The sequence below is a fragment of the Anomaloglossus baeobatrachus genome, unplaced genomic scaffold (assembly GCF_048569485.1).
Source record: "Anomaloglossus baeobatrachus isolate aAnoBae1 unplaced genomic scaffold, aAnoBae1.hap1 Scaffold_3915, whole genome shotgun sequence".
Classification (NCBI taxonomy): domain Eukaryota; kingdom Metazoa; phylum Chordata; class Amphibia; order Anura; family Aromobatidae; genus Anomaloglossus; species Anomaloglossus baeobatrachus.
Window position 1 is genome coordinate 24,475 of NW_027443255.1, and position 27,926 is coordinate 52,400.

At 46.4% G+C, this 27,926-nt stretch overlaps 18 non-coding genes across 18 annotated transcripts; all 18 read right to left on the reverse strand.

Moving 5' to 3' along the window:
- Nucleotides 1–431: 431 nt before the first annotated feature.
- Nucleotides 432–622, reverse strand: LOC142276037 (U2 spliceosomal RNA). The gene has a single exon (XR_012739577.1). It is a non-coding gene; the product is annotated as a U2 spliceosomal RNA (small nuclear RNA).
- Nucleotides 623–2,009: 1,387 nt separating this feature from the next.
- LOC142276038 (U2 spliceosomal RNA) lies at nt 2,010–2,200 on the reverse strand. Its single transcript, XR_012739578.1, has one exon. It is a non-coding gene; the product is annotated as a U2 spliceosomal RNA (small nuclear RNA).
- A 1,387-nt stretch (nt 2,201–3,587) lies between these two features.
- Nucleotides 3,588–3,778, reverse strand: LOC142276039 (U2 spliceosomal RNA). Its single transcript, XR_012739579.1, has one exon. It is a non-coding gene; the product is annotated as a U2 spliceosomal RNA (small nuclear RNA).
- A 1,387-nt stretch (nt 3,779–5,165) lies between these two features.
- On the reverse strand, nt 5,166–5,356 carry LOC142276040 (U2 spliceosomal RNA). Its single transcript, XR_012739580.1, has one exon. It is a non-coding gene; the product is annotated as a U2 spliceosomal RNA (small nuclear RNA).
- Nucleotides 5,357–6,743: 1,387 nt separating this feature from the next.
- LOC142276041 (U2 spliceosomal RNA) lies at nt 6,744–6,934 on the reverse strand. The gene has a single exon (XR_012739581.1). It is a non-coding gene; the product is annotated as a U2 spliceosomal RNA (small nuclear RNA).
- Nucleotides 6,935–8,321: 1,387 nt separating this feature from the next.
- LOC142276043 (U2 spliceosomal RNA) lies at nt 8,322–8,512 on the reverse strand. Its single transcript, XR_012739583.1, has one exon. It is a non-coding gene; the product is annotated as a U2 spliceosomal RNA (small nuclear RNA).
- Nucleotides 8,513–9,899: 1,387 nt separating this feature from the next.
- LOC142276044 (U2 spliceosomal RNA) lies at nt 9,900–10,090 on the reverse strand. Its single transcript, XR_012739584.1, has one exon. It is a non-coding gene; the product is annotated as a U2 spliceosomal RNA (small nuclear RNA).
- A 1,387-nt stretch (nt 10,091–11,477) lies between these two features.
- LOC142276045 (U2 spliceosomal RNA) lies at nt 11,478–11,668 on the reverse strand. Its single transcript, XR_012739585.1, has one exon. It is a non-coding gene; the product is annotated as a U2 spliceosomal RNA (small nuclear RNA).
- Nucleotides 11,669–13,055: 1,387 nt separating this feature from the next.
- On the reverse strand, nt 13,056–13,246 carry LOC142276047 (U2 spliceosomal RNA). The gene has a single exon (XR_012739586.1). It is a non-coding gene; the product is annotated as a U2 spliceosomal RNA (small nuclear RNA).
- Nucleotides 13,247–14,633: 1,387 nt separating this feature from the next.
- On the reverse strand, nt 14,634–14,824 carry LOC142276048 (U2 spliceosomal RNA). The gene has a single exon (XR_012739587.1). It is a non-coding gene; the product is annotated as a U2 spliceosomal RNA (small nuclear RNA).
- Nucleotides 14,825–16,211: 1,387 nt separating this feature from the next.
- On the reverse strand, nt 16,212–16,402 carry LOC142276049 (U2 spliceosomal RNA). The gene has a single exon (XR_012739588.1). It is a non-coding gene; the product is annotated as a U2 spliceosomal RNA (small nuclear RNA).
- Nucleotides 16,403–17,789: 1,387 nt separating this feature from the next.
- On the reverse strand, nt 17,790–17,980 carry LOC142276050 (U2 spliceosomal RNA). The gene has a single exon (XR_012739589.1). It is a non-coding gene; the product is annotated as a U2 spliceosomal RNA (small nuclear RNA).
- Nucleotides 17,981–19,367: 1,387 nt separating this feature from the next.
- Nucleotides 19,368–19,558, reverse strand: LOC142276051 (U2 spliceosomal RNA). Its single transcript, XR_012739590.1, has one exon. It is a non-coding gene; the product is annotated as a U2 spliceosomal RNA (small nuclear RNA).
- Nucleotides 19,559–20,946: 1,388 nt separating this feature from the next.
- LOC142276053 (U2 spliceosomal RNA) lies at nt 20,947–21,137 on the reverse strand. Its single transcript, XR_012739591.1, has one exon. It is a non-coding gene; the product is annotated as a U2 spliceosomal RNA (small nuclear RNA).
- A 1,388-nt stretch (nt 21,138–22,525) lies between these two features.
- Nucleotides 22,526–22,716, reverse strand: LOC142276054 (U2 spliceosomal RNA). The gene has a single exon (XR_012739592.1). It is a non-coding gene; the product is annotated as a U2 spliceosomal RNA (small nuclear RNA).
- Nucleotides 22,717–24,098: 1,382 nt separating this feature from the next.
- LOC142276056 (U2 spliceosomal RNA) lies at nt 24,099–24,289 on the reverse strand. Its single transcript, XR_012739594.1, has one exon. It is a non-coding gene; the product is annotated as a U2 spliceosomal RNA (small nuclear RNA).
- A 1,387-nt stretch (nt 24,290–25,676) lies between these two features.
- On the reverse strand, nt 25,677–25,867 carry LOC142276057 (U2 spliceosomal RNA). The gene has a single exon (XR_012739595.1). It is a non-coding gene; the product is annotated as a U2 spliceosomal RNA (small nuclear RNA).
- Nucleotides 25,868–27,254: 1,387 nt separating this feature from the next.
- Nucleotides 27,255–27,445, reverse strand: LOC142276059 (U2 spliceosomal RNA). Its single transcript, XR_012739596.1, has one exon. It is a non-coding gene; the product is annotated as a U2 spliceosomal RNA (small nuclear RNA).
- Nucleotides 27,446–27,926: the final 481 nt, after the last annotated feature.

Below are 27,926 nucleotides of genomic sequence, written 5' to 3' on the forward strand. Positions count from 1 at the left end.
CATTACTCAAAGAAAACCCCAAAAACCAATGCATGATAGGAATAAACAGGTAACTTTCTTTGGAGTGGAAGCGGAGAGATCGCACCAGATGCCAATTCTAGATGTTATCACACCTGTGGTCACTGCAGCAGCAGGTGAATCCACTTTGTCCAAAAGGGATCTATTCCATTCAATTGCAAATGATCTAGATAAGACAGAGAACTGCAGCACGGGGACATAGCCGAGTTGGTCAGGTTGAGTGGTGATGAGTTTGCTATTTGGATGAATAAAGAAAGTCAAAAGTGTGAAAGATAAAAAACAAAAGGAGGAAGTGTGAAAAGTGAATGGGCCAAATTGAGGTGCATATGAAGACGTATGCTTTCTTCCAATTCATTAAATCGGGCTAATATGAATCAGGTGAATTGAGTTCTGCTTTTGGAAACTGGGTTAAGAAGGGGTGCACCGTTCCTGGAGGTACTGCAATACCAGGTCAATGCGTGGAGTGGACAGAGCAAGCTCTTTTTCCATCTCCCTGTTCTAAAAATCCATTTAATATATGGTCCCCAGATAGGGGACGTATCAGATATTAAACTGATAAGAACAGATACTACACTTGATCTTAGCCAAAAGGCCGAGAAGCGATAACCAGAATTGGTTTGGGCCTCGAGTGGCACCCTGGCCTATGCCGGACACATCTTAGGGAGAGAGAGCGAGAGGGAGACAAACCCACGCCTACACAAGACATTTTGTCACCCAAGCCAACCCTTGAAAAGGCTGCTTTGCAGAGCCAAAACAAGAAGAATGGTGCGTTTTGCAGCCGCCGCCCACTGCAATGAATCTGAATAACTCCTCCTTTAGGGCGCAAGCAACTCCCCTCCCCCTTGCAGTCTTTCCAATTCACGATACAAAAAGACGGACAGGACAGGTTGCCTGACTTTCCGTCACTGCCACCCTTTGCCATCCTTACCCGTAGAAAGCCCTTTCATCATCCCCAAACCCTAATCTTTTCCCTTTCCTTCCCAGCCCCCAAACCCTGCCCTCTGTACCTTTCTCACCACCCGCTTCCCTTCTCCTGTCATCCCCCTACCACCCGGGAAAAAAAGAGATTGCCCCCTCCTTCCACTAGCCCACCCTCCCACCCAAAGAACAACTTCTTCTGCGCAGCTTGTTTTCTAGGCAGCAGCGCTATTGTGATGTCATCGGGGGGCATTGTGACAAGCCGCCAGTGTTCCGTCTCTTCATGTTGTGCACAGTTCAAACGGAAAATACATCAACAGGCAGACTACAGAAAAGCTTACTATCAAAGGTTAGAGGGGGGCTTTCTCAGAGGGCTTTTTACAGTTTTTCTATTCCCAATTAGCCGTTTAAGTGTACTTATTGAAAGTAGTAATTCTTTCATAGGCCGCCCTTTCTTAGTATTTGACGTTCCTTATATTGCGGTATGAGGCTTCGCAGTAGGTTGCAAACATTCATCACCCATGACTGTCCCCAATTGAGCTCAGAAGCTCAATGTCTATCATGACCTCTCTTTTAGAATGTCCAAGAGCAAGCAAACTATTCCTCCAGGAGAGGGCGCCAACAGACTACTAAAGAGATCATCATTACTCAAAGAAAACCCCAAAAACCAATGCATGATAGGAATAAACAGGTAACTTTCTTTGGAGTGGAAGCGGAGAGATCGCACCAGATGCCAATTCTAGATGTTATCACACCTGTGGTCACTGCAGCAGCAGGTGAATCCACTTTGTCCAAAAGGGATCTATTCCATTCAATTGCAAATGATCTAGATAAGACAGAGAACTGCAGCACGGGGACATAGCCGAGTTGGTCAGGTTGAGTGGTGATGAGTTTGCTATTTGGATGAATAAAGAAAGTCAAAAGTGTGAAAGATAAAAAACAAAAGGAGGAAGTGTGAAAAGTGAATGGGCCAAATTGAGGTGCATATGAAGACGTATGCTTTCTTCCAATTCATTAAATCGGGCTAATATGAATCAGGTGAATTGAGTTCTGCTTTTGGAAACTGGGTTAAGAAGGGGTGCACCGTTCCTGGAGGTACTGCAATACCAGGTCAATGCGTGGAGTGGACAGAGCAAGCTCTTTTTCCATCTCCCTGTTCTAAAAATCCATTTAATATATGGTCCCCAGATAGGGGACGTATCAGATATTAAACTGATAAGAACAGATACTACACTTGATCTTAGCCAAAAGGCCGAGAAGCGATAACCAGAATTGGTTTGGGCCTCGAGTGGCACCCTGGCCTATGCCGGACACATCTTAGGGAGAGAGAGCGAGAGGGAGACAAACCCACGCCTACACAAGACATTTTGTCACCCAAGCCAACCCTTGAAAAGGCTGCTTTGCAGAGCCAAAACAAGAAGAATGGTGCGTTTTGCAGCCGCCGCCCACTGCAATGAATCTGAATAACTCCTCCTTTAGGGCGCAAGCAACTCCCCTCCCCCTTGCAGTCTTTCCAATTCACGATACAAAAAGACGGACAGGACAGGTTGCCTGACTTTCCGTCACTGCCACCCTTTGCCATCCTTACCCGTAGAAAGCCCTTTCATCATCCCCAAACCCTAATCTTTTCCCTTTCCTTCCCAGCCCCCAAACCCTGCCCTCTGTACCTTTCTCACCACCCGCTTCCCTTCTCCTGTCATCCCCCTACCACCCGGGAAAAAAAGAGATTGCCCCCTCCTTCCACTAGCCCACCCTCCCACCCAAAGAACAACTTCTTCTGCGCAGCTTGTTTTCTAGGCAGCAGCGCTATTGTGATGTCATCGGGGGGCATTGTGACAAGCCGCCAGTGTTCCGTCTCTTCATGTTGTGCACAGTTCAAACGGAAAATACATCAACAGGCAGACTACAGAAAAGCTTACTATCAAAGGTTAGAGGGGGGCTTTCTCAGAGGGCTTTTTACAGTTTTTCTATTCCCAATTAGCCGTTTAAGTGTACTTATTGAAAGTAGTAATTCTTTCATAGGCCGCCCTTTCTTAGTATTTGACGTTCCTTATATTGCGGTATGAGGCTTCGCAGTAGGTTGCAAACATTCATCACCCATGACTGTCCCCAATTGAGCTCAGAAGCTCAATGTCTATCATGACCTCTCTTTTAGAATGTCCAAGAGCAAGCAAACTATTCCTCCAGGAGAGGGCGCCAACAGACTACTAAAGAGATCATCATTACTCAAAGAAAACCCCAAAAACCAATGCATGATAGGAATAAACAGGTAACTTTCTTTGGAGTGGAAGCGGAGAGATCGCACCAGATGCCAATTCTAGATGTTATCACACCTGTGGTCACTGCAGCAGCAGGTGAATCCACTTTGTCCAAAAGGGATCTATTCCATTCAATTGCAAATGATCTAGATAAGACAGAGAACTGCAGCACGGGGACATAGCCGAGTTGGTCAGGTTGAGTGGTGATGAGTTTGCTATTTGGATGAATAAAGAAAGTCAAAAGTGTGAAAGATAAAAAACAAAAGGAGGAAGTGTGAAAAGTGAATGGGCCAAATTGAGGTGCATATGAAGACGTATGCTTTCTTCCAATTCATTAAATCGGGCTAATATGAATCAGGTGAATTGAGTTCTGCTTTTGGAAACTGGGTTAAGAAGGGGTGCACCGTTCCTGGAGGTACTGCAATACCAGGTCAATGCGTGGAGTGGACAGAGCAAGCTCTTTTTCCATCTCCCTGTTCTAAAAATCCATTTAATATATGGTCCCCAGATAGGGGACGTATCAGATATTAAACTGATAAGAACAGATACTACACTTGATCTTAGCCAAAAGGCCGAGAAGCGATAACCAGAATTGGTTTGGGCCTCGAGTGGCACCCTGGCCTATGCCGGACACATCTTAGGGAGAGAGAGCGAGAGGGAGACAAACCCACGCCTACACAAGACATTTTGTCACCCAAGCCAACCCTTGAAAAGGCTGCTTTGCAGAGCCAAAACAAGAAGAATGGTGCGTTTTGCAGCCGCCGCCCACTGCAATGAATCTGAATAACTCCTCCTTTAGGGCGCAAGCAACTCCCCTCCCCCTTGCAGTCTTTCCAATTCACGATACAAAAAGACGGACAGGACAGGTTGCCTGACTTTCCGTCACTGCCACCCTTTGCCATCCTTACCCGTAGAAAGCCCTTTCATCATCCCCAAACCCTAATCTTTTCCCTTTCCTTCCCAGCCCCCAAACCCTGCCCTCTGTACCTTTCTCACCACCCGCTTCCCTTCTCCTGTCATCCCCCTACCACCCGGGAAAAAAAGAGATTGCCCCCTCCTTCCACTAGCCCACCCTCCCACCCAAAGAACAACTTCTTCTGCGCAGCTTGTTTTCTAGGCAGCAGCGCTATTGTGATGTCATCGGGGGGCATTGTGACAAGCCGCCAGTGTTCCGTCTCTTCATGTTGTGCACAGTTCAAACGGAAAATACATCAACAGGCAGACTACAGAAAAGCTTACTATCAAAGGTTAGAGGGGGGCTTTCTCAGAGGGCTTTTTACAGTTTTTCTATTCCCAATTAGCCGTTTAAGTGTACTTATTGAAAGTAGTAATTCTTTCATAGGCCGCCCTTTCTTAGTATTTGACGTTCCTTATATTGCGGTATGAGGCTTCGCAGTAGGTTGCAAACATTCATCACCCATGACTGTCCCCAATTGAGCTCAGAAGCTCAATGTCTATCATGACCTCTCTTTTAGAATGTCCAAGAGCAAGCAAACTATTCCTCCAGGAGAGGGCGCCAACAGACTACTAAAGAGATCATCATTACTCAAAGAAAACCCCAAAAACCAATGCATGATAGGAATAAACAGGTAACTTTCTTTGGAGTGGAAGCGGAGAGATCGCACCAGATGCCAATTCTAGATGTTATCACACCTGTGGTCACTGCAGCAGCAGGTGAATCCACTTTGTCCAAAAGGGATCTATTCCATTCAATTGCAAATGATCTAGATAAGACAGAGAACTGCAGCACGGGGACATAGCCGAGTTGGTCAGGTTGAGTGGTGATGAGTTTGCTATTTGGATGAATAAAGAAAGTCAAAAGTGTGAAAGATAAAAAACAAAAGGAGGAAGTGTGAAAAGTGAATGGGCCAAATTGAGGTGCATATGAAGACGTATGCTTTCTTCCAATTCATTAAATCGGGCTAATATGAATCAGGTGAATTGAGTTCTGCTTTTGGAAACTGGGTTAAGAAGGGGTGCACCGTTCCTGGAGGTACTGCAATACCAGGTCAATGCGTGGAGTGGACAGAGCAAGCTCTTTTTCCATCTCCCTGTTCTAAAAATCCATTTAATATATGGTCCCCAGATAGGGGACGTATCAGATATTAAACTGATAAGAACAGATACTACACTTGATCTTAGCCAAAAGGCCGAGAAGCGATAACCAGAATTGGTTTGGGCCTCGAGTGGCACCCTGGCCTATGCCGGACACATCTTAGGGAGAGAGAGCGAGAGGGAGACAAACCCACGCCTACACAAGACATTTTGTCACCCAAGCCAACCCTTGAAAAGGCTGCTTTGCAGAGCCAAAACAAGAAGAATGGTGCGTTTTGCAGCCGCCGCCCACTGCAATGAATCTGAATAACTCCTCCTTTAGGGCGCAAGCAACTCCCCTCCCCCTTGCAGTCTTTCCAATTCACGATACAAAAAGACGGACAGGACAGGTTGCCTGACTTTCCGTCACTGCCACCCTTTGCCATCCTTACCCGTAGAAAGCCCTTTCATCATCCCCAAACCCTAATCTTTTCCCTTTCCTTCCCAGCCCCCAAACCCTGCCCTCTGTACCTTTCTCACCACCCGCTTCCCTTCTCCTGTCATCCCCCTACCACCCGGGAAAAAAAGAGATTGCCCCCTCCTTCCACTAGCCCACCCTCCCACCCAAAGAACAACTTCTTCTGCGCAGCTTGTTTTCTAGGCAGCAGCGCTATTGTGATGTCATCGGGGGGCATTGTGACAAGCCGCCAGTGTTCCGTCTCTTCATGTTGTGCACAGTTCAAACGGAAAATACATCAACAGGCAGACTACAGAAAAGCTTACTATCAAAGGTTAGAGGGGGGCTTTCTCAGAGGGCTTTTTACAGTTTTTCTATTCCCAATTAGCCGTTTAAGTGTACTTATTGAAAGTAGTAATTCTTTCATAGGCCGCCCTTTCTTAGTATTTGACGTTCCTTATATTGCGGTATGAGGCTTCGCAGTAGGTTGCAAACATTCATCACCCATGACTGTCCCCAATTGAGCTCAGAAGCTCAATGTCTATCATGACCTCTCTTTTAGAATGTCCAAGAGCAAGCAAACTATTCCTCCAGGAGAGGGCGCCAACAGACTACTAAAGAGATCATCATTACTCAAAGAAAACCCCAAAAACCAATGCATGATAGGAATAAACAGGTAACTTTCTTTGGAGTGGAAGCGGAGAGATCGCACCAGATGCCAATTCTAGATGTTATCACACCTGTGGTCACTGCAGCAGCAGGTGAATCCACTTTGTCCAAAAGGGATCTATTCCATTCAATTGCAAATGATCTAGATAAGACAGAGAACTGCAGCACGGGGACATAGCCGAGTTGGTCAGGTTGAGTGGTGATGAGTTTGCTATTTGGATGAATACAGAAAGTCAAAAGTGTGAAAGATAAAAAACAAAAGGAGGAAGTGTGAAAAGTGAATGGGCCAAATTGAGGTGCATATGAAGACGTATGCTTTCTTCCAATTCATTAAATCGGGCTAATATGAATCAGGTGAATTGAGTTCTGCTTTTGGAAACTGGGTTAAGAAGGGGTGCACCGTTCCTGGAGGTACTGCAATACCAGGTCAATGCGTGGAGTGGACAGAGCAAGCTCTTTTTCCATCTCCCTGTTCTAAAAATCCATTTAATATATGGTCCCCAGATAGGGGACGTATCAGATATTAAACTGATAAGAACAGATACTACACTTGATCTTAGCCAAAAGGCCGAGAAGCGATAACCAGAATTGGTTTGGGCCTCGAGTGGCACCCTGGCCTATGCCGGACACATCTTAGGGAGAGAGAGCGAGAGGGAGACAAACCCACGCCTACACAAGACATTTTGTCACCCAAGCCAACCCTTGAAAAGGCTGCTTTGCAGAGCCAAAACAAGAAGAATGGTGCGTTTTGCAGCCGCCGCCCACTGCAATGAATCTGAATAACTCCTCCTTTAGGGCGCAAGCAACTCCCCTCCCCCTTGCAGTCTTTCCAATTCACGATACAAAAAGACGGACAGGACAGGTTGCCTGACTTTCCGTCACTGCCACCCTTTGCCATCCTTACCCGTAGAAAGCCCTTTCATCATCCCCAAACCCTAATCTTTTCCCTTTCCTTCCCAGCCCCCAAACCCTGCCCTCTGTACCTTTCTCACCACCCGCTTCCCTTCTCCTGTCATCCCCCTACCACCCGGGAAAAAAAGAGATTGCCCCCTCCTTCCACTAGCCCACCCTCCCACCCAAAGAACAACTTCTTCTGCGCAGCTTGTTTTCTAGGCAGCAGCGCTATTGTGATGTCATCGGGGGGCATTGTGACAAGCCGCCAGTGTTCCGTCTCTTCATGTTGTGCACAGTTCAAACGGAAAATACATCAACAGGCAGACTACAGAAAAGCTTACTATCAAAGGTTAGAGGGGGGCTTTCTCAGAGGGCTTTTTACAGTTTTTCTATTCCCAATTAGCCGTTTAAGTGTACTTATTGAAAGTAGTAATTCTTTCATAGGCCGCCCTTTCTTAGTATTTGACGTTCCTTATATTGCGGTATGAGGCTTCGCAGTAGGTTGCAAACATTCATCACCCATGACTGTCCCCAATTGAGCTCAGAAGCTCAATGTCTATCATGACCTCTCTTTTAGAATGTCCAAGAGCAAGCAAACTATTCCTCCAGGAGAGGGCGCCAACAGACTACTAAAGAGATCATCATTACTCAAAGAAAACCCCAAAAACCAATGCATGATAGGAATAAACAGGTAACTTTCTTTGGAGTGGAAGCGGAGAGATCGCACCAGATGCCAATTCTAGATGTTATCACACCTGTGGTCACTGCAGCAGCAGGTGAATCCACTTTGTCCAAAAGGGATCTATTCCATTCAATTGCAAATGATCTAGATAAGACAGAGAACTGCAGCACGGGGACATAGCCGAGTTGGTCAGGTTGAGTGGTGATGAGTTTGCTATTTGGATGAATAAAGAAAGTCAAAAGTGTGAAAGATAAAAAACAAAAGGAGGAAGTGTGAAAAGTGAATGGGCCAAATTGAGGTGCATATGAAGACGTATGCTTTCTTCCAATTCATTAAATCGGGCTAATATGAATCAGGTGAATTGAGTTCTGCTTTTGGAAACTGGGTTAAGAAGGGGTGCACCGTTCCTGGAGGTACTGCAATACCAGGTCAATGCGTGGAGTGGACAGAGCAAGCTCTTTTTCCATCTCCCTGTTCTAAAAATCCATTTAATATATGGTCCCCAGATAGGGGACGTATCAGATATTAAACTGATAAGAACAGATACTACACTTGATCTTAGCCAAAAGGCCGAGAAGCGATAACCAGAATTGGTTTGGGCCTCGAGTGGCACCCTGGCCTATGCCGGACACATCTTAGGGAGAGAGAGCGAGAGGGAGACAAACCCACGCCTACACAAGACATTTTGTCACCCAAGCCAACCCTTGAAAAGGCTGCTTTGCAGAGCCAAAACAAGAAGAATGGTGCGTTTTGCAGCCGCCGCCCACTGCAATGAATCTGAATAACTCCTCCTTTAGGGCGCAAGCAACTCCCCTCCCCCTTGCAGTCTTTCCAATTCACGATACAAAAAGACGGACAGGACAGGTTGCCTGACTTTCCGTCACTGCCACCCTTTGCCATCCTTACCCGTAGAAAGCCCTTTCATCATCCCCAAACCCTAATCTTTTCCCTTTCCTTCCCAGCCCCCAAACCCTGCCCTCTGTACCTTTCTCACCACCCGCTTCCCTTCTCCTGTCATCCCCCTACCACCCGGGAAAAAAAGAGATTGCCCCCTCCTTCCACTAGCCCACCCTCCCACCCAAAGAACAACTTCTTCTGCGCAGCTTGTTTTCTAGGCAGCAGCGCTATTGTGATGTCATCGGGGGGCATTGTGACAAGCCGCCAGTGTTCCGTCTCTTCATGTTGTGCACAGTTCAAACGGAAAATACATCAACAGGCAGACTACAGAAAAGCTTACTATCAAAGGTTAGAGGGGGGCTTTCTCAGAGGGCTTTTTACAGTTTTTCTATTCCCAATTAGCCGTTTAAGTGTACTTATTGAAAGTAGTAATTCTTTCATAGGCCGCCCTTTCTTAGTATTTGACGTTCCTTATATTGCGGTATGAGGCTTCGCAGTAGGTTGCAAACATTCATCACCCATGACTGTCCCCAATTGAGCTCAGAAGCTCAATGTCTATCATGACCTCTCTTTTAGAATGTCCAAGAGCAAGCAAACTATTCCTCCAGGAGAGGGCGCCAACAGACTACTAAAGAGATCATCATTACTCAAAGAAAACCCCAAAAACCAATGCATGATAGGAATAAACAGGTAACTTTCTTTGGAGTGGAAGCGGAGAGATCGCACCAGATGCCAATTCTAGATGTTATCACACCTGTGGTCACTGCAGCAGCAGGTGAATCCACTTTGTCCAAAAGGGATCTATTCCATTCAATTGCAAATGATCTAGATAAGACAGAGAACTGCAGCACGGGGACATAGCCGAGTTGGTCAGGTTGAGTGGTGATGAGTTTGCTATTTGGATGAATAAAGAAAGTCAAAAGTGTGAAAGATAAAAAACAAAAGGAGGAAGTGTGAAAAGTGAATGGGCCAAATTGAGGTGCATATGAAGACGTATGCTTTCTTCCAATTCATTAAATCGGGCTAATATGAATCAGGTGAATTGAGTTCTGCTTTTGGAAACTGGGTTAAGAAGGGGTGCACCGTTCCTGGAGGTACTGCAATACCAGGTCAATGCGTGGAGTGGACAGAGCAAGCTCTTTTTCCATCTCCCTGTTCTAAAAATCCATTTAATATATGGTCCCCAGATAGGGGACGTATCAGATATTAAACTGATAAGAACAGATACTACACTTGATCTTAGCCAAAAGGCCGAGAAGCGATAACCAGAATTGGTTTGGGCCTCGAGTGGCACCCTGGCCTATGCCGGACACATCTTAGGGAGAGAGAGCGAGAGGGAGACAAACCCACGCCTACACAAGACATTTTGTCACCCAAGCCAACCCTTGAAAAGGCTGCTTTGCAGAGCCAAAACAAGAAGAATGGTGCGTTTTGCAGCCGCCGCCCACTGCAATGAATCTGAATAACTCCTCCTTTAGGGCGCAAGCAACTCCCCTCCCCCTTGCAGTCTTTCCAATTCACGATACAAAAAGACGGACAGGACAGGTTGCCTGACTTTCCGTCACTGCCACCCTTTGCCATCCTTACCCGTAGAAAGCCCTTTCATCATCCCCAAACCCTAATCTTTTCCCTTTCCTTCCCAGCCCCCAAACCCTGCCCTCTGTACCTTTCTCACCACCCGCTTCCCTTCTCCTGTCATCCCCCTACCACCCGGGAAAAAAAGAGATTGCCCCCTCCTTCCACTAGCCCACCCTCCCACCCAAAGAACAACTTCTTCTGCGCAGCTTGTTTTCTAGGCAGCAGCGCTATTGTGATGTCATCGGGGGGCATTGTGACAAGCCGCCAGTGTTCCGTCTCTTCATGTTGTGCACAGTTCAAACGGAAAATACATCAACAGGCAGACTACAGAAAAGCTTACTATCAAAGGTTAGAGGGGGGCTTTCTCAGAGGGCTTTTTACAGTTTTTCTATTCCCAATTAGCCGTTTAAGTGTACTTATTGAAAGTAGTAATTCTTTCATAGGCCGCCCTTTCTTAGTATTTGACGTTCCTTATATTGCGGTATGAGGCTTCGCAGTAGGTTGCAAACATTCATCACCCATGACTGTCCCCAATTGAGCTCAGAAGCTCAATGTCTATCATGACCTCTCTTTTAGAATGTCCAAGAGCAAGCAAACTATTCCTCCAGGAGAGGGCGCCAACAGACTACTAAAGAGATCATCATTACTCAAAGAAAACCCCAAAAACCAATGCATGATAGGAATAAACAGGTAACTTTCTTTGGAGTGGAAGCGGAGAGATCGCACCAGATGCCAATTCTAGATGTTATCACACCTGTGGTCACTGCAGCAGCAGGTGAATCCACTTTGTCCAAAAGGGATCTATTCCATTCAATTGCAAATGATCTAGATAAGACAGAGAACTGCAGCACGGGGACATAGCCGAGTTGGTCAGGTTGAGTGGTGATGAGTTTGCTATTTGGATGAATAAAGAAAGTCAAAAGTGTGAAAGATAAAAAACAAAAGGAGGAAGTGTGAAAAGTGAATGGGCCAAATTGAGGTGCATATGAAGACGTATGCTTTCTTCCAATTCATTAAATCGGGCTAATATGAATCAGGTGAATTGAGTTCTGCTTTTGGAAACTGGGTTAAGAAGGGGTGCACCGTTCCTGGAGGTACTGCAATACCAGGTCAATGCGTGGAGTGGACAGAGCAAGCTCTTTTTCCATCTCCCTGTTCTAAAAATCCATTTAATATATGGTCCCCAGATAGGGGACGTATCAGATATTAAACTGATAAGAACAGATACTACACTTGATCTTAGCCAAAAGGCCGAGAAGCGATAACCAGAATTGGTTTGGGCCTCGAGTGGCACCCTGGCCTATGCCGGACACATCTTAGGGAGAGAGAGCGAGAGGGAGACAAACCCACGCCTACACAAGACATTTTGTCACCCAAGCCAACCCTTGAAAAGGCTGCTTTGCAGAGCCAAAACAAGAAGAATGGTGCGTTTTGCAGCCGCCGCCCACTGCAATGAATCTGAATAACTCCTCCTTTAGGGCGCAAGCAACTCCCCTCCCCCTTGCAGTCTTTCCAATTCACGATACAAAAAGACGGACAGGACAGGTTGCCTGACTTTCCGTCACTGCCACCCTTTGCCATCCTTACCCGTAGAAAGCCCTTTCATCATCCCCAAACCCTAATCTTTTCCCTTTCCTTCCCAGCCCCCAAACCCTGCCCTCTGTACCTTTCTCACCACCCGCTTCCCTTCTCCTGTCATCCCCCTACCACCCGGGAAAAAAAGAGATTGCCCCCTCCTTCCACTAGCCCACCCTCCCACCCAAAGAACAACTTCTTCTGCGCAGCTTGTTTTCTAGGCAGCAGCGCTATTGTGATGTCATCGGGGGGCATTGTGACAAGCCGCCAGTGTTCCGTCTCTTCATGTTGTGCACAGTTCAAACGGAAAATACATCAACAGGCAGACTACAGAAAAGCTTACTATCAAAGGTTAGAGGGGGGCTTTCTCAGAGGGCTTTTTACAGTTTTTCTATTCCCAATTAGCCGTTTAAGTGTACTTATTGAAAGTAGTAATTCTTTCATAGGCCGCCCTTTCTTAGTATTTGACGTTCCTTATATTGCGGTATGAGGCTTCGCAGTAGGTTGCAAACATTCATCACCCATGACTGTCCCCAATTGAGCTCAGAAGCTCAATGTCTATCATGACCTCTCTTTTAGAATGTCCAAGAGCAAGCAAACTATTCCTCCAGGAGAGGGCGCCAACAGACTACTAAAGAGATCATCATTACTCAAAGAAAACCCCAAAAACCAATGCATGATAGGAATAAACAGGTAACTTTCTTTGGAGTGGAAGCGGAGAGATCGCACCAGATGCCAATTCTAGATGTTATCACACCTGTGGTCACTGCAGCAGCAGGTGAATCCACTTTGTCCAAAAGGGATCTATTCCATTCAATTGCAAATGATCTAGATAAGACAGAGAACTGCAGCACGGGGACATAGCCGAGTTGGTCAGGTTGAGTGGTGATGAGTTTGCTATTTGGATGAATAAAGAAAGTCAAAAGTGTGAAAGATAAAAAACAAAAGGAGGAAGTGTGAAAAGTGAATGGGCCAAATTGAGGTGCATATGAAGACGTATGCTTTCTTCCAATTCATTAAATCGGGCTAATATGAATCAGGTGAATTGAGTTCTGCTTTTGGAAACTGGGTTAAGAAGGGGTGCACCGTTCCTGGAGGTACTGCAATACCAGGTCAATGCGTGGAGTGGACAGAGCAAGCTCTTTTTCCATCTCCCTGTTCTAAAAATCCATTTAATATATGGTCCCCAGATAGGGGACGTATCAGATATTAAACTGATAAGAACAGATACTACACTTGATCTTAGCCAAAAGGCCGAGAAGCGATAACCAGAATTGGTTTGGGCCTCGAGTGGCACCCTGGCCTATGCCGGACACATCTTAGGGAGAGAGAGCGAGAGGGAGACAAACCCACGCCTACACAAGACATTTTGTCACCCAAGCCAACCCTTGAAAAGGCTGCTTTGCAGAGCCAAAACAAGAAGAATGGTGCGTTTTGCAGCCGCCGCCCACTGCAATGAATCTGAATAACTCCTCCTTTAGGGCGCAAGCAACTCCCCTCCCCCTTGCAGTCTTTCCAATTCACGATACAAAAAGACGGACAGGACAGGTTGCCTGACTTTCCGTCACTGCCACCCTTTGCCATCCTTACCCGTAGAAAGCCCTTTCATCATCCCCAAACCCTAATCTTTTCCCTTTCCTTCCCAGCCCCCAAACCCTGCCCTCTGTACCTTTCTCACCACCCGCTTCCCTTCTCCTGTCATCCCCCTACCACCCGGGAAAAAAAGAGATTGCCCCCTCCTTCCACTAGCCCACCCTCCCACCCAAAGAACAACTTCTTCTGCGCAGCTTGTTTTCTAGGCAGCAGCGCTATTGTGATGTCATCGGGGGGCATTGTGACAAGCCGCCAGTGTTCCGTCTCTTCATGTTGTGCACAGTTCAAACGGAAAATACATCAACAGGCAGACTACAGAAAAGCTTACTATCAAAGGTTAGAGGGGGGCTTTCTCAGAGGGCTTTTTACAGTTTTTCTATTCCCAATTAGCCGTTTAAGTGTACTTATTGAAAGTAGTAATTCTTTCATAGGCCGCCCTTTCTTAGTATTTGACGTTCCTTATATTGCGGTATGAGGCTTCGCAGTAGGTTGCAAACATTCATCACCCATGACTGTCCCCAATTGAGCTCAGAAGCTCAATGTCTATCATGACCTCTCTTTTAGAATGTCCAAGAGCAAGCAAACTATTCCTCCAGGAGAGGGCGCCAACAGACTACTAAAGAGATCATCATTACTCAAAGAAAACCCCAAAAACCAATGCATGATAGGAATAAACAGGTAACTTTCTTTGGAGTGGAAGCGGAGAGATCGCACCAGATGCCAATTCTAGATGTTATCACACCTGTGGTCACTGCAGCAGCAGGTGAATCCACTTTGTCCAAAAGGGATCTATTCCATTCAATTGCAAATGATCTAGATAAGACAGAGAACTGCAGCACGGGGACATAGCCGAGTTGGTCAGGTTGAGTGGTGATGAGTTTGCTATTTGGATGAATAAAGAAAGTCAAAAGTGTGAAAGATAAAAAACAAAAGGAGGAAGTGTGAAAAGTGAATGGGCCAAATTGAGGTGCATATGAAGACGTATGCTTTCTTCCAATTCATTAAATCGGGCTAATATGAATCAGGTGAATTGAGTTCTGCTTTTGGAAACTGGGTTAAGAAGGGGTGCACCGTTCCTGGAGGTACTGCAATACCAGGTCAATGCGTGGAGTGGACAGAGCAAGCTCTTTTTCCATCTCCCTGTTCTAAAAATCCATTTAATATATGGTCCCCAGATAGGGGACGTATCAGATATTAAACTGATAAGAACAGATACTACACTTGATCTTAGCCAAAAGGCCGAGAAGCGATAACCAGAATTGGTTTGGGCCTCGAGTGGCACCCTGGCCTATGCCGGACACATCTTAGGGAGAGAGAGCGAGAGGGAGACAAACCCACGCCTACACAAGACATTTTGTCACCCAAGCCAACCCTTGAAAAGGCTGCTTTGCAGAGCCAAAACAAGAAGAATGGTGCGTTTTGCAGCCGCCGCCCACTGCAATGAATCTGAATAACTCCTCCTTTAGGGCGCAAGCAACTCCCCTCCCCCTTGCAGTCTTTCCAATTCACGATACAAAAAGACGGACAGGACAGGTTGCCTGACTTTCCGTCACTGCCACCCTTTGCCATCCTTACCCGTAGAAAGCCCTTTCATCATCCCCAAACCCTAATCTTTTCCCTTTCCTTCCCAGCCCCCAAACCCTGCCCTCTGTACCTTTCTCACCACCCGCTTCCCTTCTCCTGTCATCCCCCTACCACCCGGGAAAAAAAGAGATTGCCCCCTCCTTCCACTAGCCCACCCTCCCACCCAAAGAACAACTTCTTCTGCGCAGCTTGTTTTCTAGGCAGCAGCGCTATTGTGATGTCATCGGGGGGCATTGTGACAAGCCGCCAGTGTTCCGTCTCTTCATGTTGTGCACAGTTCAAACGGAAAATACATCAACAGGCAGACTACAGAAAAGCTTACTATCAAAGGTTAGAGGGGGGCTTTCTCAGAGGGCTTTTTACAGTTTTTCTATTCCCAATTAGCCGTTTAAGTGTACTTATTGAAAGTAGTAATTCTTTCATAGGCCGCCCTTTCTTAGTATTTGACGTTCCTTATATTGCGGTATGAGGCTTCGCAGTAGGTTGCAAACATTCATCACCCATGACTGTCCCCAATTGAGCTCAGAAGCTCAATGTCTATCATGACCTCTCTTTTAGAATGTCCAAGAGCAAGCAAACTATTCCTCCAGGAGAGGGCGCCAACAGACTACTAAAGAGATCATCATTACTCAAAGAAAACCCCAAAAACCAATGCATGATAGGAATAAACAGGTAACTTTCTTTGGAGTGGAAGCGGAGAGATCGCACCAGATGCCAATTCTAGATGTTATCACACCTGTGGTCACTGCAGCAGCAGGTGAATCCACTTTGTCCAAAAGGGATCTATTCCATTCAATTGCAAATGATCTAGATAAGACAGAGAACTGCAGCACGGGGACATAGCCGAGTTGGTCAGGTTGAGTGGTGATGAGTTTGCTATTTGGATGAATAAAGAAAGTCAAAAGTGTGAAAGATAAAAAACAAAAGGAGGAAGTGTGAAAAGTGAATGGGCCAAATTGAGGTGCATATGAAGACGTATGCTTTCTTCCAATTCATTAAATCGGGCTAATATGAATCAGGTGAATTGAGTTCTGCTTTTGGAAACTGGGTTAAGAAGGGGTGCACCGTTCCTGGAGGTACTGCAATACCAGGTCAATGCGTGGAGTGGACAGAGCAAGCTCTTTTTCCATCTCCCTGTTCTAAAAATCCATTTAATATATGGTCCCCAGATAGGGGACGTATCAGATATTAAACTGATAAGAACAGATACTACACTTGATCTTAGCCAAAAGGCCGAGAAGCGATAACCAGAATTGGTTTGGGCCTCGAGTGGCACCCTGGCCTATGCCGGACACATCTTAGGGAGAGAGAGCGAGAGGGAGACAAACCCACGCCTACACAAGACATTTTGTCACCCAAGCCAACCCTTGAAAAGGCTGCTTTGCAGAGCCAAAACAAGAAGAATGGTGCGTTTTGCAGCCGCCGCCCACTGCAATGAATCTGAATAACTCCTCCTTTAGGGCGCAAGCAACTCCCCTCCCCCTTGCAGTCTTTCCAATTCACGATACAAAAAGACGGACAGGACAGGTTGCCTGACTTTCCGTCACTGCCACCCTTTGCCATCCTTACCCGTAGAAAGCCCTTTCATCATCCCCAAACCCTAATCTTTTCCCTTTCCTTCCCAGCCCCCAAACCCTGCCCTCTGTACCTTTCTCACCACCCGCTTCCCTTCTCCTGTCATCCCCCTACCACCCGGGAAAAAAAGAGATTGCCCCCTCCTTCCACTAGCCCACCCTCCCACCCAAAGAACAACTTCTTCTGCGCAGCTTGTTTTCTAGGCAGCAGCGCTATTGTGATGTCATCGGGGGGCATTGTGACAAGCCGCCAGTGTTCCGTCTCTTCATGTTGTGCACAGTTCAAACGGAAAATACATCAACAGGCAGACTACAGAAAAGCTTACTATCAAAGGTTAGAGGGGGGCTTTCTCAGAGGGCTTTTTACAGTTTTTCTATTCCCAATTAGCCGTTTAAGTGTACTTATTGAAAGTAGTAATTCTTTCATAGGCCGCCCTTTCTTAGTATTTGACGTTCCTTATATTGCGGTATGAGGCTTCGCAGTAGGTTGCAAACATTCATCACCCATGACTGTCCCCAATTGAGCTCAGAAGCTCAATGTCTATCATGACCTCTCTTTTAGAATGTCCAAGAGCAAGCAAACTATTCCTCCAGGAGAGGGCGCCAACAGACTACTAAAGAGATCATCATTACTCAAAGAAAACCCCAAAAACCAATGCATGATAGGAATAAACAGGTAACTTTCTTTGGAGTGGAAGCGGAGAGATCGCACCAGATGCCAATTCTAGATGTTATCACACCTGTGGTCACTGCAGCAGCAGGTGAATCCACTTTGTCCAAAAGGGATCTATTCCATTCAATTGCAAATGATCTAGATAAGACAGAGAACTGCAGCACGGGGACATAGCCGAGTTGGTCAGGTTGAGTGGTGATGAGTTTGCTATTTGGATGAATAAAGAAAGTCAAAAGTGTGAAAGATAAAAAACAAAAGGAGGAAGTGTGAAAAGTGAATGGGCCAAATTGAGGTGCATATGAAGACGTATGCTTTCTTCCAATTCATTAAATCGGGCTAATATGAATCAGGTGAATTGAGTTCTGCTTTTGGAAACTGGGTTAAGAAGGGGTGCACCGTTCCTGGAGGTACTGCAATACCAGGTCAATGCGTGGAGTGGACAGAGCAAGCTCTTTTTCCATCTCCCTGTTCTAAAAATCCATTTAATATATGGTCCCCAGATAGGGGACGTATCAGATATTAAACTGATAAGAACAGATACTACACTTGATCTTAGCCAAAAGGCCGAGAAGCGATAACCAGAATTGGTTTGGGCCTCGAGTGGCACCCTGGCCTATGCCGGACACATCTTAGGGAGAGAGAGCGAGAGGGAGACAAACCCACGCCTACACAAGACATTTTGTCACCCAAGCCAACCCTTGAAAAGGCTGCTTTGCAGAGCCAAAACAAGAAGAATGGTGCGTTTTGCAGCCGCCGCCCACTGCAATGAATCTGAATAACTCCTCCTTTAGGGCGCAAGCAACTCCCCTCCCCCTTGCAGTCTTTCCAATTCACGATACAAAAAGACGGACAGGACAGGTTGCCTGACTTTCCGTCACTGCCACCCTTTGCCATCCTTACCCGTAGAAAGCCCTTTCATCATCCCCAAACCCTAATCTTTTCCCTTTCCTTCCCAGCCCCCAAACCCTGCCCTCTGTACCTTTCTCACCACCCGCTTCCCTTCTCCTGTCATCCCCCTACCACCCGGGAAAAAAAGAGATTGCCCCCTCCTTCCACTAGCCCACCCTCCCACCCAAAGAACAACTTCTTCTGCGCAGCTTGTTTTCTAGGCAGCAGCGCTATTGTGATGTCATCGGGGGGCATTGTGACAAGCCGCCAGTGTTCCGTCTCTTCATGTTGTGCACAGTTCAAACGGAAAATACATCAACAGGCAGACTACAGAAAAGCTTACTATCAAAGGTTAGAGGGGGGCTTTCTCAGAGGGCTTTTTACAGTTTTTCTATTCCCAATTAGCCGTTTAAGTGTACTTATTGAAAGTAGTAATTCTTTCATAGGCCGCCCTTTCTTAGTATTTGACGTTCCTTATATTGCGGTATGAGGCTTCGCAGTAGGTTGCAAACATTCATCACCCATGACTGTCCCCAATTGAGCTCAGAAGCTCAATGTCTATCATGACCTCTCTTTTAGAATGTCCAAGAGCAAGCAAACTATTCCTCCAGGAGAGGGCGCCAACAGACTACTAAAGAGATCATCATTACTCAAAGAAAACCCCAAAAACCAATGCATGATAGGAATAAACAGGTAACTTTCTTTGGAGTGGAAGCGGAGAGATCGCACCAGATGCCAATTCTAGATGTTATCACACCTGTGGTCACTGCAGCAGCAGGTGAATCCACTTTGTCCAAAAGGGATCTATTCCATTCAATTGCAAATGATCTAGATAAGACAGAGAACTGCAGCACGGGGACATAGCCGAGTTGGTCAGGTTGAGTGGTGATGAGTTTGCTATTTGGATGAATAAAGAAAGTCAAAAGTGTGAAAGATAAAAAACAAAAGGAGGAAGTGTGAAAAGTGAATGGGCCAAATTGAGGTGCATATGAAGACGTATGCTTTCTTCCAATTCATTAAATCGGGCTAATATGAATCAGGTGAATTGAGTTCTGCTTTTGGAAACTGGGTTAAGAAGGGGTGCACCGTTCCTGGAGGTACTGCAATACCAGGTCAATGCGTGGAGTGGACAGAGCAAGCTCTTTTTCCATCTCCCTGTTCTAAAAATCCATTTAATATATGGTCCCCAGATAGGGGACGTATCAGATATTAAACTGATAAGAACAGATACTACACTTGATCTTAGCCAAAAGGCCGAGAAGCGATAACCAGAATTGGTTTGGGCCTCGAGTGGCACCCTGGCCTATGCCGGACACATCTTAGGGAGAGAGAGCGAGAGGGAGACAAACCCACGCCTACACAAGACATTTTGTCACCCAAGCCAACCCTTGAAAAGGCTGCTTTGCAGAGCCAAAACAAGAAGAATGGTGCGTTTTGCAGCCGCCGCCCACTGCAATGAATCTGAATAACTCCTCCTTTAGGGCGCAAGCAACTCCCCTCCCCCTTGCAGTCTTTCCAATTCACGATACAAAAAGACGGACAGGACAGGTTGCCTGACTTTCCGTCACTGCCACCCTTTGCCATCCTTACCCGTAGAAAGCCCTTTCATCATCCCCAAACCCTAATCTTTTCCCTTTCCTTCCCAGCCCCCAAACCCTGCCCTCTGTACCTTTCTCACCACCCGCTTCCCTTCTCCTGTCATCCCCCTACCACCCGGGAAAAAAAGAGATTGCCCCCTCCTTCCACTAGCCCACCCTCCCACCCAAAGAACAACTTCTTCTGCGCAGCTTGTTTTCTAGGCAGCAGCGCTATTGTGATGTCATCGGGGGGCATTGTGACAAGCCGCCAGTGTTCCGTCTCTTCATGTTGTGCACAGTTCAAACGGAAAATACATCAACAGGCAGACTACAGAAAAGCTTACTATCAAAGGTTAGAGGGGGGCTTTCTCAGAGGGCTTTTTACAGTTTTTCTATTCCCAATTAGCCGTTTAAGTGTACTTATTGAAAGTAGTAATTCTTTCATAGGCCGCCCTTTCTTAGTATTTGACGTTCCTTATATTGCGGTATGAGGCTTCGCAGTAGGTTGCAAACATTCATCACCCATGACTGTCCCCAATTGAGCTCAGAAGCTCAATGTCTATCATGACCTCTCTTTTAGAATGTCCAAGAGCAAGCAAACTATTCCTCCAGGAGAGTGGCGCCAACAGACTACTAAAGAGATCATCATTACTCAAAGAAAACCCCAAAAACCAATGCATGATAGGAATAAACAGGTAACTTTCTTTGGAGTGGAAGCGGAGAGATCGCACCAGATGCCAATTCTAGATGTTATCACACCTGTGGTCACTGCAGCAGCAGGTGAATCCACTTTGTCCAAAAGGGATCTATTCCATTCAATTGCAAATGATCTAGATAAGACAGAGAACTGCAGCACGGGGACATAGCCGAGTTGGTCAGGTTGAGTGGTGATGAGTTTGCTATTTGGATGAATAAAGAAAGTCAAAAGTGTGAAAGATAAAAAACAAAAGGAGGAAGTGTGAAAAGTGAATGGGCCAAATTGAGGTGCATATGAAGACGTATGCTTTCTTCCAATTCATTAAATCGGGCTAATATGAATCAGGTGAATTGAGTTCTGCTTTTGGAAACTGGGTTAAGAAGGGGTGCACCGTTCCTGGAGGTACTGCAATACCAGGTCAATGCGTGGAGTGGACAGAGCAAGCTCTTTTTCCATCTCCCTGTTCTAAAAATCCATTTAATATATGGTCCCCAGATAGGGGACGTATCAGATATTAAACTGATAAGAACAGATACTACACTTGATCTTAGCCAAAAGGCCGAGAAGCGATAACCAGAATTGGTTTGGGCCTCGAGTGGCACCCTGGCCTATGCCGGACACATCTTGGGGAGAGAGAGCGAGAGGGAGACAAACCCACGCCTACACAAGACATTTTGTCACCCAAGCCAACCCTTGAAAAGGCTGCTTTGCAGAGCCAAAACAAGAAGAATGGTGCGTTTTGCAGCCGCCGCCCACTGCAATGAATCTGAATAACTCCTCCTTTAGGGCGCAAGCAACTCCCCTCCCCCTTGCAGTCTTTCCAATTCACGATACAAAAAGACGGACAGGACAGGTTGCCTGACTTTCCGTCACTGCCACCCTTTGCCATCCTTACCCGTAGAAAGCCCTTTCATCATCCCCAAACCCTAATCTTTTCCCTTTCCTTCCCAGCCCCCAAACCCTGCCCTCTGTACCTTTCTCACCACCCGCTTCCCTTCTCCTGTCATCCCCCTACCACCCGGGAAAAAAAGAGATTGCCCCCTCCTTCCACTAGCCCACCCTCCCACCCAAAGAACAACTTCTTCTGCGCAGCTTGTTTTCTAGGCAGCAGCGCTATTGTGATGTCATCGGGGGGCATTGTGACAAGCCGCCAGTGTTCCGTCTCTTCATGTTGTGCACAGTTCAAACGGAAAATACATCAACAGGCAGACTACAGAAAAGCTTACTATCAAAGGTTAGAGGGGGGCTTTCTCAGAGGGCTTTTTACAGTTTTTCTATTCCCAATTAGCCGTTTAAGTGTACTTATTGAAAGTAGTAATTCTTTCATAGGCCGCCCTTTCTTAGTATTTGACGTTCCTTATATTGCGGTATGAGGCTTCGCAGTAGGTTGCAAACATTCATCACCCATGACTGTCCCCAATTGAGCTCAGAAGCTCAATGTCTATCATGACCTCTCTTTTAGAATGTCCAAGAGCAAGCAAACTATTCCTCCAGGAGAGGGCGCCAACAGACTACTAAAGAGATCATCATTACTCAAAGAAAACCCCAAAAACCAATGCATGATAGGAATAAACAGGTAACTTTCTTTGGAGTGGAAGCGGAGAGATCGCACCAGATGCCAATTCTAGATGTTATCACACCTGTGGTCACTGCAGCAGCAGGTGAATCCACTTTGTCCAAAAGGGATCTATTCCATTCAATTGCAAATGATCTAGATAAGACAGAGAACTGCAGCACGGGGACATAGCCGAGTTGGTCAGGTTGAGTGGTGATGAGTTTGCTATTTGGATGAATAAAGAAAGTCAAAAGTGTGAAAGATAAAAAACAAAAGGAGGAAGTGTGAAAAGTGAATGGGCCAAATTGAGGTGCATATGAAGACGTATGCTTTCTTCCAATTCATTAAATCGGGCTAATATGAATCAGGTGAATTAGAGTTCTGCTTTTGGAAACTGGGTTAAGAAGGGGTGCACCGTTCCTGGAGGTACTGCAATACCAGGTCAATGCGTGGAGTGGACAGAGCAAGCTCTTTTTCCATCTCCCTGTTCTAAAAATCCATTTAATATATGGTCCCCAGATAGGGGACGTATCAGATATTAAACTGATAAGAACAGATACTACACTTGATCTTAGCCAAAAGGCCGAGAAGCGATAACCAGAATTGGTTTGGGCCTCGAGTGGCACCCTGGCCTATGCCGGACACATCTTAGGGAGAGAGAGCGAGAGGGAGACAAACCCACGCCTACACAAGACATTTTGTCACCCAAGCCAACCCTTGAAAAGGCTGCTTTGCAGAGCCAAAACAAGAAGAATGGTGCGTTTTGCAGCCGCCGCCCACTGCAATGAATCTGAATAACTCCTCCTTTAGGGCGCAAGCAACTCCCCTCCCCCTTGCAGTCTTTCCAATTCACGATACAAAAAGACGGACAGGACAGGTTGCCTGACTTTCCGTCACTGCCACCCTTTGCCATCCTTACCCGTAGAAAGCCCTTTCATCATCCCCAAACCCTAATCTTTTCCCTTTCCTTCCCAGCCCCCAAACCCTGCCCTCTGTACCTTTCTCACCACCCGCTTCCCTTCTCCTGTCATCCCCCTACCACCCGGGAAAAAAAGAGATTGCCCCCTCCTTCCACTAGCCCACCCTCCCACCCAAAGAACAACTTCTTCTGCGCAGCTTGTTTTCTAGGCAGCAGCGGTGATGTCATCGGGGGGCATTGTGACAAGCCGCCAGTGTTCCGTCTCTTCATGTTGTGCACAGTTCAAACGGAAAATACATCAACAGGCAGACTACAGAAAAGCTTACTATCAAAGGTTAGAGGGGGGCTTTCTCAGAGGGCTTTTTACAGTTTTTCTATTCCCAATTAGCCGTTTAAGTGTACTTATTGAAAGTAGTAATTCTTTCATAGGCCGCCCTTTCTTAGTATTTGACGTTCCTTATATTGCGGTATGAGGCTTCGCAGTAGGTTGCAAACATTCATCACCCATGACTGTCCCCAATTGAGCTCAGAAGCTCAATGTCTATCATGACCTCTCTTTTAGAATGTCCAAGAGCAAGCAAACTATTCCTCCAGGAGAGGGCGCCAACAGACTACTAAAGAGATCATCATTACTCAAAGAAAACCCCAAAAACCAATGCATGATAGGAATAAACAGGTAACTTTCTTTGGAGTGGAAGCGGAGAGATCGCACCAGATGCCAATTCTAGATGTTATCACACCTGTGGTCACTGCAGCAGCAGGTGAATCCACTTTGTCCAAAAGGGATCTATTCCATTCAATTGCAAATGATCTAGATAAGACAGAGAACTGCAGCACGGGGACATAGCCGAGTTGGTCAGGTTGAGTGGTGATGAGTTTGCTATTTGGATGAATAAAGAAAGTCAAAAGTGTGAAAGATAAAAAACAAAAGGAGGAAGTGTGAAAAGTGAATGGGCCAAATTGAGGTGCATATGAAGACGTATGCTTTCTTCCAATTCATTAAATCGGGCTAATATGAATCAGGTGAATTGAGTTCTGCTTTTGGAAACTGGGTTAAGAAGGGGTGCACCGTTCCTGGAGGTACTGCAATACCAGGTCAATGCGTGGAGTGGACAGAGCAAGCTCTTTTTCCATCTCCCTGTTCTAAAAATCCATTTAATATATGGTCCCCAGATAGGGGACGTATCAGATATTAAACTGATAAGAACAGATACTACACTTGATCTTAGCCAAAAGGCCGAGAAGCGATAACCAGAATTGGTTTGGGCCTCGAGTGGCACCCTGGCCTATGCCGGACACATCTTAGGGAGAGAGAGCGAGAGGGAGACAAACCCACGCCTACACAAGACATTTTGTCACCCAAGCCAACCCTTGAAAAGGCTGCTTTGCAGAGCCAAAACAAGAAGAATGGTGCGTTTTGCAGCCGCCGCCCACTGCAATGAATCTGAATAACTCCTCCTTTAGGGCGCAAGCAACTCCCCTCCCCCTTGCAGTCTTTCCAATTCACGATACAAAAAGACGGACAGGACAGGTTGCCTGACTTTCCGTCACTGCCACCCTTTGCCATCCTTACCCGTAGAAAGCCCTTTCATCATCCCCAAACCCTAATCTTTTCCCTTTCCTTCCCAGCCCCCAAACCCTGCCCTCTGTACCTTTCTCACCACCCGCTTCCCTTCTCCTGTCATCCCCCTACCACCCGGGAAAAAAAGAGATTGCCCCCTCCTTCCACTAGCCCACCCTCCCACCCAAAGAACAACTTCTTCTGCGCAGCTTGTTTTCTAGGCAGCAGCGCTATTGTGATGTCATCGGGGGGCATTGTGACAAGCCGCCAGTGTTCCGTCTCTTCATGTTGTGCACAGTTCAAACGGAAAATACATCAACAGGCAGACTACAGAAAAGCTTACTATCAAAGGTTAGAGGGGGGCTTTCTCAGAGGGCTTTTTACAGTTTTTCTATTCCCAATTAGCCGTTTAAGTGTACTTATTGAAAGTAGTAATTCTTTCATAGGCCGCCCTTTCTTAGTATTTGACGTTCCTTATATTGCGGTATGAGGCTTCGCAGTAGGTTGCAAACATTCATCACCCATGACTGTCCCCAATTGAGCTCAGAAGCTCAATGTCTATCATGACCTCTCTTTTAGAATGTCCAAGAGCAAGCAAACTATTCCTCCAGGAGAGGGCGCCAACAGACTACTAAAGAGATCATCATTACTCAAAGAAAACCCCAAAAACCAATGCATGATAGGAATAAACAGGTAACTTTCTTTGGAGTGGAAGCGGAGAGATCGCACCAGATGCCAATTCTAGATGTTATCACACCTGTGGTCACTGCAGCAGCAGGTGAATCCACTTTGTCCAAAAGGGATCTATTCCATTCAATTGCAAATGATCTAGATAAGACAGAGAACTGCAGCACGGGGACATAGCCGAGTTGGTCAGGTTGAGTGGTGATGAGTTTGCTATTTGGATGAATAAAGAAAGTCAAAAGTGTGAAAGATAAAAAACAAAAGGAGGAAGTGTGAAAAGTGAATGGGCCAAATTGAGGTGCATATGAAGACGTATGCTTTCTTCCAATTCATTAAATCGGGCTAATATGAATCAGGTGAATTGAGTTCTGCTTTTGGAAACTGGGTTAAGAAGGGGTGCACCGTTCCTGGAGGTACTGCAATACCAGGTCAATGCGTGGAGTGGACAGAGCAAGCTCTTTTTCCATCTCCCTGTTCTAAAAATCCATTTAATATATGGTCCCCAGATAGGGGACGTATCAGATATTAAACTGATAAGAACAGATACTACACTTGATCTTAGCCAAAAGGCCGAGAAGCGATAACCAGAATTGGTTTGGGCCTCGAGTGGCACCCTGGCCTATGCCGGACACATCTTAGGGAGAGAGAGCGAGAGGGAGACAAACCCACGCCTACACAAGACATTTTGTCACCCAAGCCAACCCTTGAAAAGGCTGCTTTGCAGAGCCAAAACAAGAAGAATGGTGCGTTTTGCAGCCGCCGCCCACTGCAATGAATCTGAATAACTCCTCCTTTAGGGCGCAAGCAACTCCCCTCCCCCTTGCAGTCTTTCCAATTCACGATACAAAAAGACGGACAGGACAGGTTGCCTGACTTTCCGTCACTGCCACCCTTTGCCATCCTTACCCGTAGAAAGCCCTTTCATCATCCCCAAACCCTAATCTTTTCCCTTTCCTTCCCAGCCCCCAAACCCTGCCCTCTGTACCTTTCTCACCACCCGCTTCCCTTCTCCTGTCATCCCCCTACCACCCGGGAAAAAAAGAGATTGCCCCCTCCTTCCACTAGCCCACCCTCCCACCCAAAGAACAACTTCTTCTGCGCAGCTTGTTTTCTAGGCAGCAGCGCTATTGTGATGTCATCGGGGGGCATTGTGACAAGCCGCCAGTGTTCCGTCTCTTCATGTTGTGCACAGTTCAAACGGAAAATACATCAACAGGCAGACTACAGAAAAGCTTACTATCAAAGGTTAGAGGGGGGCTTTCTCAGAGGGCTTTTTACAGTTTTTCTATTCCCAATTAGCCGTTTAAGTGTACTTATTGAAAGTAGTAATTCTTTCATAGGCCGCCCTTTCTTAGTATTTGACGTTCCTTATATTGCGGTATGAGGCTTCGCAGTAGGTTGCAAACATTCATCACCCATGACTGTCCCCAATTGAGCTCAGAAGCTCAATGTCTATCATGACCTCTCTTTTAGAATGTCCAAGAGCAAGCAAACTATTCCTCCAGGAGAGGGCGCCAACAGACTACTAAAGAGATCATCATTACTCAAAGAAAACCCCAAAAACCAATGCATGATAGGAATAAACAGGTAACTTTCTTTGGAGTGGAAGCGGAGAGATCGCACCAGATGCCAATTCTAGATGTTATCACACCTGTGGTCACTGCAGCAGCAGGTGAATCCACTTTGTCCAAAAGGGATCTATTCCATTCAATTGCAAATGATCTAGATAAGACAGAGAACTGCAGCACGGGGACATAGCCGAGTTGGTCAGGTTGAGTGGTGATGAGTTTGCTATTTGGATGAATAAAGAAAGTCAAAAGTGTGAAAGATAAAAAACAAAAGGAGGAAGTGTGAAAAGTGAATGGGCCAAATTGAGGTGCATATGAAGACGTATGCTTTCTTCCAATTCATTAAATCGGGCTAATATGAATCAGGTGAATTGAGTTCTGCTTTTGGAAACTGGGTTAAGAAGGGGTGCACCGTTCCTGGAGGTACTGCAATACCAGGTCAATGCGTGGAGTGGACAGAGCAAGCTCTTTTTCCATCTCCCTGTTCTAAAAATCCATTTAATATATGGTCCCCAGATAGGGGACGTATCAGATATTAAACTGATAAGAACAGATACTACACTTGATCTTAGCCAAAAGGCCGAGAAGCGATAACCAGAATTGGTTTGGGCCTCGAGTGGCACCCTGGCCTATGCCGGACACATCTTAGGGAGAGAGAGCGAGAGGGAGACAAACCCACGCCTACACAAGACATTTTGTCACCCAAGCCAACCCTTGAAAAGGCTGCTTTGCAGAGCCAAAACAAGAAGAATGGTGCGTTTTGCAGCCGCCGCCCACTGCAATGAATCTGAATAACTCCTCCTTTAGGGCGCAAGCAACTCCCCTCCCCCTTGCAGTCTTTCCAATTCACGATACAAAAAGACGGACAGGACAGGTTGCCTGACTTTCCGTCACTGCCACCCTTTGCCATCCTTACCCGTAGAAAGCCCTTTCATCATCCCCAAACCCTAATCTTTTCCCTTTCCTTCCCAGCCCCCAAACCCTGCCCTCTGTACCTTTCTCACCACCCGCTTCCCTTCTCCTGTCATCCCCCTACCACCCGGGAAAAAAAGAGATTGCCCCCTCCTTCCACT